The 13900-nt window shown below is 39.8% G+C and overlaps 1 protein-coding gene across 1 annotated transcript in view; it reads right to left on the bottom strand.

The window, feature by feature from the left end:
- RAPGEF4 (Rap guanine nucleotide exchange factor 4) overlaps nucleotides 1-13900 on the bottom strand; it is a 299132-nt gene that overhangs the window by 246079 nt on the left and 39153 nt on the right. The gene's annotated exons all lie outside the window — the stretch shown is intronic.

Genomic DNA, 13900 nt, shown 5'->3' with positions numbered 1-13900 from the left:
GTAGCACTTAGTGAAGACGCTACCTATGCTGACAGGAGTGCTTCTTCCATCAACATAGGTACTCCACCTCCCCGAGAGGCAGTAGCTGTGTTGTCAGGAGAAGCCCTCCCATCAACATAGCACTGTTTTGTCGGTGAGTTAGGTCAGTATAACTACATTGCTCAGGGGTGTGGATTCTCCACCCCAAGTGCCAGTTATTCTAATTTAAATTTGTAGTCTAGCCCAAGGCTATACCTCTTTCTGACTTTACCTACTAAATGAACTGTGTTACTGCCACAATTATGGGGATGGCTGCACCGCTGTCCCCTTCCTGGGCAGTGACAAACAAACAGCCTTCTTAAAACAAGAAAGAAGATTTGGCAGTTGGAACAAAGTATTAGAGAAAATTATTTTAACCCAAATAGCTTGGATGCATGCTCATCTAATCTTATGCTTCACTACGAGGCAAATTAAATGGGCTTCCCTCTTGGACCAGAGCAGACCCAACCTACATTTTTTTCCCCTGTTTAAGCAAGCCTAGGAACTCTTGCACTCTTTGAAAGAAAAAAGGCTCGTCTGCCAGTCTGTTCTTCCTGTGAGGGAAACGCCCTTTTCTAAAAAAAACAACACCCTCCTTGTGTGAGCCTGAGGCCTATTAGCATATATCACAATATGCTTTTGTTACAGGGCCCAGGTGTGATGTCCTCTTTTTGCCTTGGACTGGTTTCTCCCAGTCAACCAACCAGGCCATCTAGGTATGCCCCTGTGACGGCTGCTCCATTTTTGGACATAAACCCATTCACACTTAATGGCTTGCAAACACAGGCTTTTAACTCGGGTAGGTTTTGCTGAAACCGTCAGCTCCCCAACACACCAGCTCAGAAATCCTATACAGAACACTCATTTTGGGGTACAGCTGTTGTGATAATTGGGCTGAAAAATGTACTCTAATTGTGAGCTCAACTGTAAAAGTATGTGAAAGTTCATAAGATGTCACAATAAGAGAAAATGTTGCTGGAAAAACTATTAAAGGGGGACAGGAAGACTAAGGTCATGTCTACACAACAAAGAAAATCCCACGCCTGGCCCGTGCCAGCTGACTCAGGCTCACAGGACTTGGGGTGCGGGGCTGTTTCAGTGCTGTGTAGACTTCCAGGCTCAGGCTGGAGCCCAAGCTCTAGGACTCTCCCACCCCGCAGGGTCGTAGAGCCATGTCCAGACATCTACACAGCACTGAAACAGCCCCAGTCTGAGCCCCATGAGCCCGAGTCTGCTAGCATGGGCCAGGCACAGGTGCCTAGCAGCTGTGTAGACATACCCTAAATTAGCCTAAACAAAAGGGCCTACTGGCACGGTTCAAGAACTGTGTTTAAAGAAAACAAAAGGACGTAAAACTGTAAATTAACTAACCAAAATTAAAGGAATTAAAGATTATGTCATGCGAAGAAACCTCCAGGAACATGTCCAACCAAAATTTGGCAACCTGACTACCGACTCCAGCTGAATCCCAAACATCTAGAATGAAACAGATTTGGACTATAACAGAAACAACTCCTCCTCCTCCAGGCCATTTGAACTAATTTTTTCTTCTTTTGACCAAAAGGACAGCTATTAGTCCTATTACCATCTTCTATACCATCCAAGAGACTGTCAAACAAAACAAAACAAAAAAGCTCTCTCTGGCTAAAGGAAAAAGGAACATGGGATGTTAAAATGCAATCCTTACTTCATACTTTACATTTCATCTTTAATAAGATGTTAAAATGATTTTAATGGGGTATTTGCCACAGTACTAAGCAGGCTGAGGTCTCTGTATATCAGATCCCAAACCTTTTTTAACACTGGTTTATGTTAACACCTTTGGCCCATTTATTCCATCAAAATTAATGCAACACAGCACAATATTCTCCAACAAGCACTCCTACATTTGTCAGACATGTTAATTGTTCAAAGGACATTGTCAAATAGGTTTGTGGGGTTTTTTGCTTATTTTCTGTTATGTGAAATTTTTTTTTTTTTTTTTTTTTTTTACAGAAGTAGGTCATTTGTTTTACATTGCTTAGGCTTGGAAAGATTCAATTTTTCTTGTTAAGTGTCAGTAAATGTCAATTTCACCATACACAAATAAATGAAAAAAATGTTTGCATTCATAATAATCAAAATTTACAGTTAGGCAAAGTAAGAAAAATGCTGCTTGAGAACTTATTAGCATTTGATTTACAGATATTTACTTTGTCAATATCATATGTCAAAATAGACAAATTGTGTTTTAATAGTTGTGAAGCTTTAACTTTTTGAATCTCAATATCTATTAAATTGCTTGATCACACCCACAATTCCTATAACTGTGAATGTTTACATTGATAAAAATCTAAAACAATGCTTTAAAATATCAATATTATCCATCAACATTTTTAAAAATGAATTTTGCCAAGCATAATTATTCTGCAGCAGCCTTTCACTTTAATCCACTGACTGAAACAGATTAGTCACATTATCACAAGGTAAAGCCCCATCTCCAGCTTTTCAATTATATATGTGACCGTTTCTCTGTGCAGAGTTGCAAGGATGAGTCACACCAACATGCTGGTACAGAGAATGTACCACTGTAGGAATTGCCAGTTCAGACAGATGGTCTATCTTGTCCTGTGTCTGGACAAAGGCCAGTATCAGATGCTTTAGAGGAAGGTACAAGGAACTTCTTGGTTTGGTATTTGTGGAATAGCCTTGTCATAGGAAAGTTTCTTCCTACTCTGTCAGCTAGTGGATGGTTGAAACACTGAAAGTGCCCCAAATTTGCCATTTTTTGCAATCTTGAGAACCGGCTGCACAAGTGATGTAGGAGGTTCTTGGCATCAACCCCCTACACCTACAGGGGGCTTGTCCATAGGAACATGGGGTTTCTGAACTGCCTAGTGCATTGAGAAAACCCAGTGAGAAAAATACAGCGAGAAAACACCACACCAATGTAAACCAAGTTTTACTTCTCAAAGATTAACTTCATTTTCATAAAAAACAAACACTAAAAATCAGGAAGCCTTTTAAACTACACTTAGAAGTTTCCCCTCAAGCCAAGAAGTTGGTAAGAATCAGCAGCACAAAAGGTGCTCCAAATTTTAGGTCCCTCCAAGTTCTATAATCTTTTGTTCTTTCCGTATGCATTGAACTGTTTGCATAGTGGAAGGGTATTAAAAATGTGTATTGCATTTTTAAAAGATTTTTTTAAATTAAAGTTGCACAGGGACCCAGAGCTTGAATTACTCTGCAATAGGCATCTTTTTCTGCTGATGGAAAAAAGGGCCATTTTTATTGCATAAATAGTAATCATTGTAAGATTAACCATAGAACTATGGTGTGTAATAGAAATGAATAAACTCAGTTAGAAGTTAACTTGGTAAAATAAAAGGCCTCTTTCATTCTATTGGGTTGATTAGAAGATCAGTGATGCAATTAGAATTTAAACAGGGAGAACTGCAATCATGAACTACTTCTGTGTGTGGCGAACATGTGCAGATGGGTGTTTCATGTGTGAAAATATTAATCCTTGCCCTTCTTCTAAAAGCCAAGCCAAAATTTTCAAGATACTGGTTTTAATTCATGGCCACTCCAGCCCCCAACAATATTTATACCCCTCACCTCTTTCCAGCCTGCCCATACCCCATTGTCTTAAGGTGCCCTTCTCCTCCCATCTAGTCAGCAATAGCAGCAGCTGTGGGAACAGCACATTCAGCATGCCAGACTGAAATTTATGTTTCAGGAATGTTTTCTCAGTCAGATTTTTAGTGAAAAGCCCTTCTCTGTAATACAATTACCCAGCAGTGAAGAAGAGAAGTGTTCTGCACTCTTTATGCCATCGATGTGTCTTTGCAGCAGTAACTAGTACCGAAGTCCTTCCTCAGGCAAAAATTCCACTGAAGTCAATGGTATTTACCTGAGCAAGAACTTCAGGACTGGGTACTGAGGCACTGGGCTAGCAATGCAAGGAAGAGAACAGAGCAATAAGTAACATTTTGAAAAAGGTTTCACTGCCCACTCATTCAAAAGTGTCCTGATCACTCCGGTATTAAATCTGCCAACCACAGCAGTCAGCAAAATCCCTAGTGTGCAAGTAACTTTTATATTATGTACAGGTTTTTGGCTCTCTTCAATAATGCTTATAGTTGATCCCTTCTGACTAATACTAATTATTTAATATTTGCATGATGTCAGCAAGTTCAGTGCTATACAGAAGAAAGGAAGCCAGTTCCTGATCCAAGGAGTTCATAGTTTACATTAGATAACTAATACAGTTAAAACATATAATGCACCAGATTATCAGAGAATGGTTTAATCTCCCCTAATTCCCTCCCCTATCCCTCACTTTCTTTGCTGGGGGATTAATATTGATGGGCTTTCAGAAGAAGTGTTTTAGTGAGGGATTTATACAGAAGGTGCATGTTTGCTGCACAAGGAGAGGGAAACATTTGCAAGCATTAAGGATGGCATGGGAGAAGGTACATATATAAGAATGGGAATAAGATAAAAGAAAGTTGAAAGAACATAGTTTAAGGGGCGTGCAAGCGGGGAGGAAGAAATGAAAACTGGGATTTAGGCAGGGATAAAGATTCTTAAAGACTTGAAGGCAAGGAGGAGAAGCTTGAACTTGATGTGGAAGATTAGAGGATGCCAGTAGAAAGATTTAAGAAGGGAAATACATTTTCAGACAGTGACAAGAGAAGAAAACAATGTGTAGCCAGTGTGTGGCAGCCCCCACCTTGAGTATCCTCCAGCATCAGGCCACAGCAGAACATGTGCATCTACCTCAGTTTCCCCTTATTTCACCCATCAAAGGAGCATAGTCTCTTAGCATCTAGTACAAAGTCTCACTTTCTGGCCTAGTTTATTCATATACACCTGAGCAGTAGCTCCCCAAAACTCTTGTAGTAAAACCATTCTCTGATTCCCACAGTAAAACATATAAACAGTTCAGCAGTTTTCTATTTCCCTCTCCAGGGAAATCACTTCCAGATCATCACCCAAGAGCCCACCAGCACTCTGTTTCCAGCTACTTTTCCCTCTGTTCCAGGGCCCCAATCTCCAGGCCTCCACTTGAGAGTGGCCAGACTAATGACTCTGTATCACGGCACTCTAGTCAGGTCTTTCCCAACAGAATGCACCAGTGTTCCACTCCCCAGGTCTCTCTGCCGGTGAGCCTTATCCCTGCTCAGGGAATGCCCTCTAGGACCAACCTGGACTCTTCCAACAGCCCCACACTCTGTTCTTCATCCAGAGGACCTCCCTCTCCTGCAGCGTTCCACTCCCCAGGCCTCCCTGCCTGTGAGTCCTAAACCTGTGCCTGGGGATTCACCCTCTAGCAACAGCCTTCTTGCTTCTGGGCTCAGCTTCCCCTGATCAAGCTGGATCTTCTCCTTTTCCTAGCCTCATTTCAAGCTTTCCACTCATCCACTCCCCAGCTTTGGTCAGTTCCAACCAACCGTTCTCCTCCAGCTATCCTCAGAGCTCAGCTCTCTCCCCCAGGTTCCCTGTACCTTTCTCCCAAGCACCTCTTACCAACTTCCCCATTGCTCTCCTTTCTCTCAAACAACACTCCCAGTGGATTCCTATCTCCACTGGTCTTATATGATCCAGGTCGCCAATTAAGCCTAATTGAGAAGCAGCTGATGAATCACAGGTGCACTGGCCCATATCTCTTAAAGGAGCCACTAAGCCTGTTGACACAACATTTATATTGATTGGGTGGAATGGGGAGATAGATGCAGGAAAACCAAAAAGGAATTGCAGGAGTCAAAGGAAGAGATGAGCAAAGACTGGATAAAGTGTTTTTTTTTTTTCAGGTTTTTTTTGTTTGTTTGTTTGTTTGTTTGGGGTGGGGGAGTAGAGAGGAAAAAAATTGATTACTGAGATGTTAAAAAGGAAGAATTAACAGGATGTGTCAACAAAGCCACCATCCTGGATGTGATGGGAAAGAAGAGTCAAACATGACATTAAGATTGTTGATCTTGATGACAGGTAAGACAATGGAGTTTCCAATAGAGAAAGCAAAGGGAGGAAGAGGAGGAGACAAATTCAGTTTTTACCATGTTTAATTTCAGTTGGTGGCAAGGATGAGATTTATTGGAGTAGGGTTCTATTCCTCTATGAAGTTGCTACAAAATAACAGTAATAATACCACTAATAATAACTACCTATTGTGTCCTCATAAAATTAGTATTGCTGTTCAGAGGATGTGAGGGATTAGCTCATAATGACAAGATAATGATTGTGTTAAACTTCACTCACAAGTTACAAATTTTCAACATACTGTAAAATCTATTGCAACAGCACCAACCTCTGGTGGAAGACACTATGAAGCACTGGAGCTACATAGATATTGCATCACATAGATTTCAAACAGCAAACACACAGGCATTAAAACACTCTTTAGACTATAAAAAGTGTATATAGAGCGGATGTAAATATATACAGGAAGTTTTGATTTGGCTACAGGTGTTTGTATTACTCAGAATCAGAAGTGTATCCAGGGCTAAGAAGAAAAAGACTGATGGGCAGCCATGTTTCACAACAGGCAAATGTAAGAGATTTTTGTGCCTGCCTCGGAGTCACTTTGCCTGCTCTGTCTGGAACAATGTTTTCACAAGTTGGAATCTGGGTGGGGGTTTTTTTGTTTGTTTTTTTGTTTTTTTTAAGGTAACTCATTCCCTTTGTACAGCAGTAGGCACACACTCACCTGCTAGAAATAAAAAGCAAGAAATAGAGACAAACATTTTGAAAGCATTGTAATATTGTTGAAAATTACAATTAATAGCATCAGAGGGTCCTGTGGCACCTTTGAGACTAACAGAAGTACTGGGAGCATAAGCTTTCGTGGGTAAGAACCTCACTTCCTCAGATGCAAGAAGTGAGGTTCTTACCCACGAAAGCTTATGCTCCCAGTACTTCTGTTAGTCTCAAAGGTGCCACAGGACCCTCTGTTGCTTTTTACAGATTCAGACTAACACGGCTACCCCTCTGATAATTAATAGCATGTGAATGGTGGTGTATCTGAAATTGTGTACACTCACTTAAGGGAAAACTTAAGTAAAATGGCCTCATTCTGTTCCAGGAAGGTAAGACTGTGTGTCTGTTTGGACCACCATTGATTTCAGTTGAGCTCTCCACAGGTGCCAAGATCTACCAATGAGGAGCAGCTTGCAGGACTGGACTTTATGGACCCAGACCAACTCCCACTGTAACCATTGGGAACCTTCTCTTACTTCAGAAAGAGTTGGCTGGGGCCCCAAATATTTAGGTTGCAGTTCCCTTGAGAAACCCTCTCAAGACAGACCTCTGAGCTAGTTGTTCACATTTTGTATATCCCAGAAGTGTAAGAGTCTAAGGAATACAGAGATACAAGTTTGATGAAGTAATAGTTTTTATTGGACCAACTTCTGTTGGTGAGAGAGACAAACTTTCAAGCTTACATAGACCTGAAGAAGAGCTCTGTGTAAGCTCAAAAGTTTGTCTTTCTCACCAATAGAAGTTGGTCCAATAAAAGGTATGATCTCAGCCACCTTGTCTCTCTAATATTTTGGGACTGACACAGCTACAACAACACTGCATACATCTAAAGAACATACTCAAATTAGTTTTAAATCCACAATAACACAATTTTTAAATCAATAATACTTTTAACAATATTTTTAAAAGAAAAAATTGATTTGAACTGTCATTTATTCTGAACCATGGATTAAATACTATTTTTAGCTTAAAGAGTGCATAAAAATGTAATAAGGAGCTCATATCTGGACATGGAAAAAAATGTAGACCCACAAGCAAATGGCATCCATTCAAGAATTTTGAAAAACATCCAGTTAAAAGGTTAGAGTTCAAAGGGTTTTTTTTTAAACTTGGGTTTATTTGCAGTTCAACAAAAATCTCCAGTGTCAACTTCCTCTTGTTTAAAGTAAAGGGTACTGAGAAGCGCTGAGCCAATAGCACAGGGATGAACCTAAATAGGATAGCATAGAATAGAGCATCTTAATGCCCACTGAAATTAGTGAGAATACACTTCTTAGAATTGGGCTGTACATAACTTCTACATTTGTGCTATTCATTTTATGGCTGTAATCTACAACATTATCTCTCTTTTCTAATATAATGGAATGCAACAAAGTATTATTTCTGATATCAACAATGCATGTTTTACATGCAGGTGAAATGTATATCTCAAAGAAAATGGTGCACTTTGCTCTGTATATTAATGTTAAAGCTCTGGATGCAAAGTTAGAACATTTAGTGTACAATATGAAACACTGGATAAGTTGCTCTGACATTGACAAAAAAGGCAGCTGAAATCTTGGCAATTTATGTGCGGTGCTACTCACATGCAGTAATGTATCAAGTTAAAATTAGTCTATATATATATATATTACACACAATTTTAAAATAAATAGTATCTGAGTTTCAAAATGACATTTGTCCTGGGGGAAAAAAACAATATCTAGTGTGTAATAGAGACAAACAGTATACATCTGTAAAAGAAATAATAAGATGGGCTTTAACATTGCCTGGACAAAGCAATCCCTAAATGGACAAATTCTGTTCTCACTCACATCCAAATGTATCTTATTGGCTTCAGCTGGGCTCTAGTGTCTAAATCAGACCACCATTTGGCCCAGACTTTGTAGTTGTCAGATTAAGGCTGCTTTATCTGTTAAAGCTATGCAAGTCTCATGACTGCTGAGAGGTAAAGATGTAAGGTGTTTCTCCTCTCTCTCCTCCTTCCTACTTTTTTTCTGGCTGCTTTGAAGGAGACAGGGTCCTTGCAACAATTCCTTTCCTCTCCTCACAGATGAAGAAAGTCGTTCCTACACCAATGGTCTAATTGTTCAATGTTCCCTACATTTTCTTACATGCATCAGCTCTTCCAATCAACATTCCTCACTCTGTCTGAGATCCACATAGAGCAAAAGGACCAGTGCCGAGTTAATTAAATTATAAAATTGTGATTAATATATATAGATATCTCAAAGGACCATGTTCTAATTAACAGTAATAGTTTGGACACTCAAAGGATTTCAGCTACCTATTTATTCAACAAATTCCACTATGTCAGCTTGATTTAAAAAGGGAGAGATGGGCATAAGATTATTTATTGCAGCACCAGTTGTGCAAGCATAATTAATCTCTTGAGCATTACACCTAGTGCTTTTGCAGGAGCCACTTGGGATAGGTGCCATGAAAAGCTTGAGCAAAACACTAAAGGTGTTCAGCAAATGTTCATAGGACTATACATGAAAATGAGGTCCTTAGGCATACTTTACCCTTCCCTGGATGCATGTCTTGTAATGCCCATTAGCACTGAGGGGATAGTGGATTACATTTAGCAGTTTGGGTAAGCTTCTCTATTCAATAATAAAACTTTCACATTAAGATGTGACAACTTGTCCATAATTCCCATTGCAGAGGGTGCTTTACAGGGATTTCCTAAAACATATATTGTAGAGCGTGGTCTATTTAAAAAATATTCAATGAAAACTTTCATTTAAACAATATTAACATGGGAGCATAAACTGACAAGCGGGAAGAAATTCCAAAATGAGGTTAAAACAGTATTCCTAATCCTGTCATGTCTCGAGCTGGATTTTCTCTAGACTTTGACTTGTCCTCTCTGCCAAAAAAGTTATGTATTTTTACTGCAGGATAACTAACACACATTATTTATCCTGTGGTAAAATCCTAGTGGAGGCAAGGCACTATAGTTTTACTGTGAAATCACTAGCGAGATTAACACGACACCCTCAACTGGGGCCAACCTTGCGTAGCCTACCTCATGGTAAAAACTGCCGACACCTTGTCTCCATTAGGATTTTACAGTGCATTAGTTATCCCATTGTAAAAAAACAAAAGCAAACCTCTTTTGCAGTGAAGACATAGCCTTTGAGAGCAACTCTGTGGAATCAATATGTGAACTTGCTGCCACCAGTCCTCAGTTCTAGCCATTGGGCCTAATTATTGCAGAAGTCTGAAAGCAGAATGTGGAATTATGGACTACACAGCACAGCATGTGTTCAATACCAGCTAGGAACTGAGTAAGTCATGGAGAGAGTAATAGTTAGGAATGGGATTTCAGTCTTTGTCTTCTCTTGCTTCTGTCAATTAAACCTCTAACTTCAATATTGCCTAAAAATAGTTTTCTTATAAGTGGCCAGCTTTTGATGCAGCTATTTTGAGTTCTTAGGTGAAATGTTGCAGTACCTGCTGGTAAATTCAGCTTTAACATTTCCTAAGTCTCTGTTAAAATCATTCCATTTACTTAAAATATGAATCTCTTTTGGGGGATAAAAGCTATGCAAGTCTCATGACTGCTGAGAGGTAAAGATGTAAGGTGTTTCTCCTCTCTCTCCTCCTTCCTACTTTTTTTCTGGCTGCTTTGAAGGAGACAGGGTCCTTGCAACAATTCCTTTCCCCTCCTCACAGATGAAGAAAGTTGTTCCTACACCAGTGGTCTAATTGTTCAATGTTTCCTACATTGTCTTGCATGCATCAGCTCTTCCAATCAACATTCCTCACTCTGTCTGAGATCCACATAGAGCAAAAGGACCACCAGTCAGATCACTGGCCTGTACAACAGCCCCAGCTGCTCTAACTTACAGCAGCCTGTACTGTGCTTCCTATGGGCATTGGTATAGCCCAGAATCCCTGTAGGGCCATGAACTATGGACCCACTCCCTCCTGCCCTCAACTTCTCTTCGTGCTTAAGTTAAGGCTAAGGTTGCTTGGGTGCGCTAATGTGCATTTCCATATTGTAGCATGTTTCAATGTCTTTTTAATTGAACCTTAATTCTAAATGTCCTCGGTAACACATTGTTCCCTGAATTATTGATCTGTACACTCAGCCAGGAATTCCACACAACTAGAAGTTTCAAATCAACATTAGGTCCTCAATGGGGAAACTATGGAAGATACCTTTCAAGATCCAGCAGATACAAGGGAAGGGAGAGATGTATAGGACACATGTGCAGATGGTAGCTCAGACAAACCTGTAAGAAAATCAAGTTTACCTGCAAAGAGTTCCCCAATCACCCAAGACAGGTGATTTTTTTTGTTAGAGATTCAATAGTCAAAAGAATTAGAATGTTCTGTGAGGGACAAGCAGACAACAGGATGGTGTGTTGCCTTCCCGGAGCCAGAACACAAGACATCGCTTTAAGACTAGATAGACTTCTGAAGTGTATAGGCATGCTTGGATCCAGTGGTGATGATTCATATCAGCACTAATAACACTGCATTGCAATATATCTCAGAGACTGTAGATGACTTCAGGCAACTCAGAAGCATGCTGAAGAAAAATATCCAAGCAATCTTCTTTGAGGTTCTTCCTGTCCCTTGAGCAAAGGAAGACAGAAAGCAGAAGATTTTTGGAAGCGAATCACTGGCTAGATAAGTTATGTAGGCTTTGGTTATGTGGAACATTGGTCCACCTTCTGTGGGGAGAGGGAGCTGTATAGTTAGGTTGGCCTCCACTTCAGTAGAAGGGGAACCAATTTCCTTGGGGACAGGCTGGCTAGAGTAGTCAGGAAAGGGTTACACTCATAGCAAAAGGGGAGGGTAAAAAGAGGAAGATATGAACACTCAGCACAAAATCAAGATGTTGAGGACAAAATGAATCAAGGAACTAAAGTATATAAAAAGAAATTATTTAATTGCCTATATGCTAATGCTCAGAGCCTGGGTAACAAACAAGGAATTTGAATTTATAGTCACTGTCATAACTATAAAGGGAAGGGTAACAGCTGTCCTGTGTACAGTACTATAAAATCCCTCCTGGCCAGAGACTCCAAAATCTTTTTCCCTATAAAGGGTTAAGAAGCTCAGGTAACCTGGCTGGCATCTGACCCAAAGGACCAATAAGGGGACAAGATACTTTCAAATCTTGGTGGGGGGGAAGGCTTTTGTTTGTGCTCTTTGTTTGGGAGTTCGTTCGCTCTTGGGACTGAGAGGGACCAGACATCAATCCAGGTTCTCCACATCTTTCTAAACAAGTCTCTCCTATTTCAAACTTGTAAGTAAATAGCCAGGCAAGGCATGTTAGTTTTCCTGTTTTCTCAACTTGTAAATGTACCTTTTACTAGAGTGTTTATCTTTGTTTGCTATACTTTGAACCTGAGGCTAGAGGGAGGTCCTCTGAGCACTTTAAGTTTGATTACCCTGTAAAGTTATTTTCCATACTGATTTTACAGAGATGATTTTTACCTTTTTCTTTAATTAAAAGCCTTCTTTTTAAGAACCTGATTGATTTTTCCTTGTTTTAGATCCAAGGGGGTTGGATCTGTATTCACCAGGAGTTGGTGGGAGGAAGGAGGGGAATGGTTAATTTCTCCTTGTTTTAAGATCCAAGGGGTTTGGATCTGTATTCACCAGGAGTTGGTGGGAGGAAGGAGGGGAATGGTTAATTTCTCCTTGTTTTAAGATCCAAGGGGTTTGGATCTGTATTCACCAGGGAATTGGTGAAGAGTTTCTCAAGGCTTCCCAGGGAAGGGAATCCACTTGGGAATGGTGGCAGCGGACCAGATCTAAGCTGGTAGTTAAGCTTAGAAGTTTTCATGCAGGCCCCCACATTTGTACCCTAAAGTTCAGAGTGGGGAAGCAGCCTTGACAGTCACAAATGAGCAATTCAATCTAGTTGGTATTCCTGAAAGCTGATGAGATGACTTGCACAATTTAAATGTTAAAATAAATGGTTATAACCTATTTAGGAAGAATTAAGTGGGCAAAAGCTGTGAGAGAGTGGCATTCTATGTCCAAAATGGCATTACTTGTTTCTGAGACATGGATAACTAAGAAGATATTGATCTTGAATGCTTATTGGACCAATGCCCTAATAGATAAAGCACATTATTAAAGCGTATTTGGTGGTGTATAGCAGACACCAACTAATCACACTAGGGAACAGGACAATCACTTTATTATGTACCTATCTCAATTAATAATGAATTAAAGGAGGGTGATGTAATTAATGCAAATCAACATGGGTTTATAGAAAATAAATCATGTCTAACCTGTACTCTCATATTAAAAAAATATATATATCAAGTTTGGTTGATAAAGGTAATAGTGTTGACATAAGTGTAGACTTCCATAAGGCATTTGATTTGGAGACCCAGGGCATTTTGGCTGAAAAATTAGAATGATATACAATTAACTGTCACATATTAAATGGATTCAAAACTGGCTAACTGATAGGTCTTGAATGTAATTGTAAATTGGGAAGCATCATCGAGCAGGTCTGTTTCCAGTGGGGTCCCACAAGAGTCTATTCTTGGTCCTATGCTATTTAGGACCATTTATCAATTACCTGGAAGAAAACATAAAATCATCACTGATACAGTTTGCAGATGACACAAAAATTGGGGGAGTGGTAAATAATGAAGAGTACAGGTCACTGATTCAGAGTGATCTAGATTGCTTGGTAAACTGGCCTCAAGATAACTGTTTTTTAATACAGCTAAATTTAAATGTATAAATCTGGTAATAACAAACATAGGCCATTCCTTCAGGATGGGGGACTGTATCCTGGAAAGCAGCAAAGCTGAAAAAGATTTTGGGGTATGTGTGTCAATAATCAGCTGAACATACAATTCCAATGTGATGCTGTGGCCAATAGAGCTAATGCAATCATGGGATGCATAAACAAGAGAATCTCAAGTAAGAGTAGAGAGGGTATTTGACCTCTGTATTTGGCACTAGTATGATTTCTATTGGAATACTGTGTCCAGTTCTGGTGTGCATAATTCAAGAAGGATGTTGACTCATTGAAGAGGGTTCAGAGAAGACCCATGAGGATGATTAAAGGATTAGAAAACATGCCTTATAGTTATAGAATCAATCTATTTAGCTTAACAAAGAGAAGGTTAAGGAGTGACTAGTGTCTATAAATACC

Source organism: Chrysemys picta, chromosome 11 (assembly GCF_011386835.1).
Source record: "Chrysemys picta bellii isolate R12L10 chromosome 11, ASM1138683v2, whole genome shotgun sequence".
NCBI classification, from domain to species: Eukaryota; Metazoa; Chordata; order Testudines; family Emydidae; genus Chrysemys; species Chrysemys picta.
Note: the sequence above shows the minus strand (reverse complement) of the source record. Positions and strands in the feature narration are given on the sequence as shown.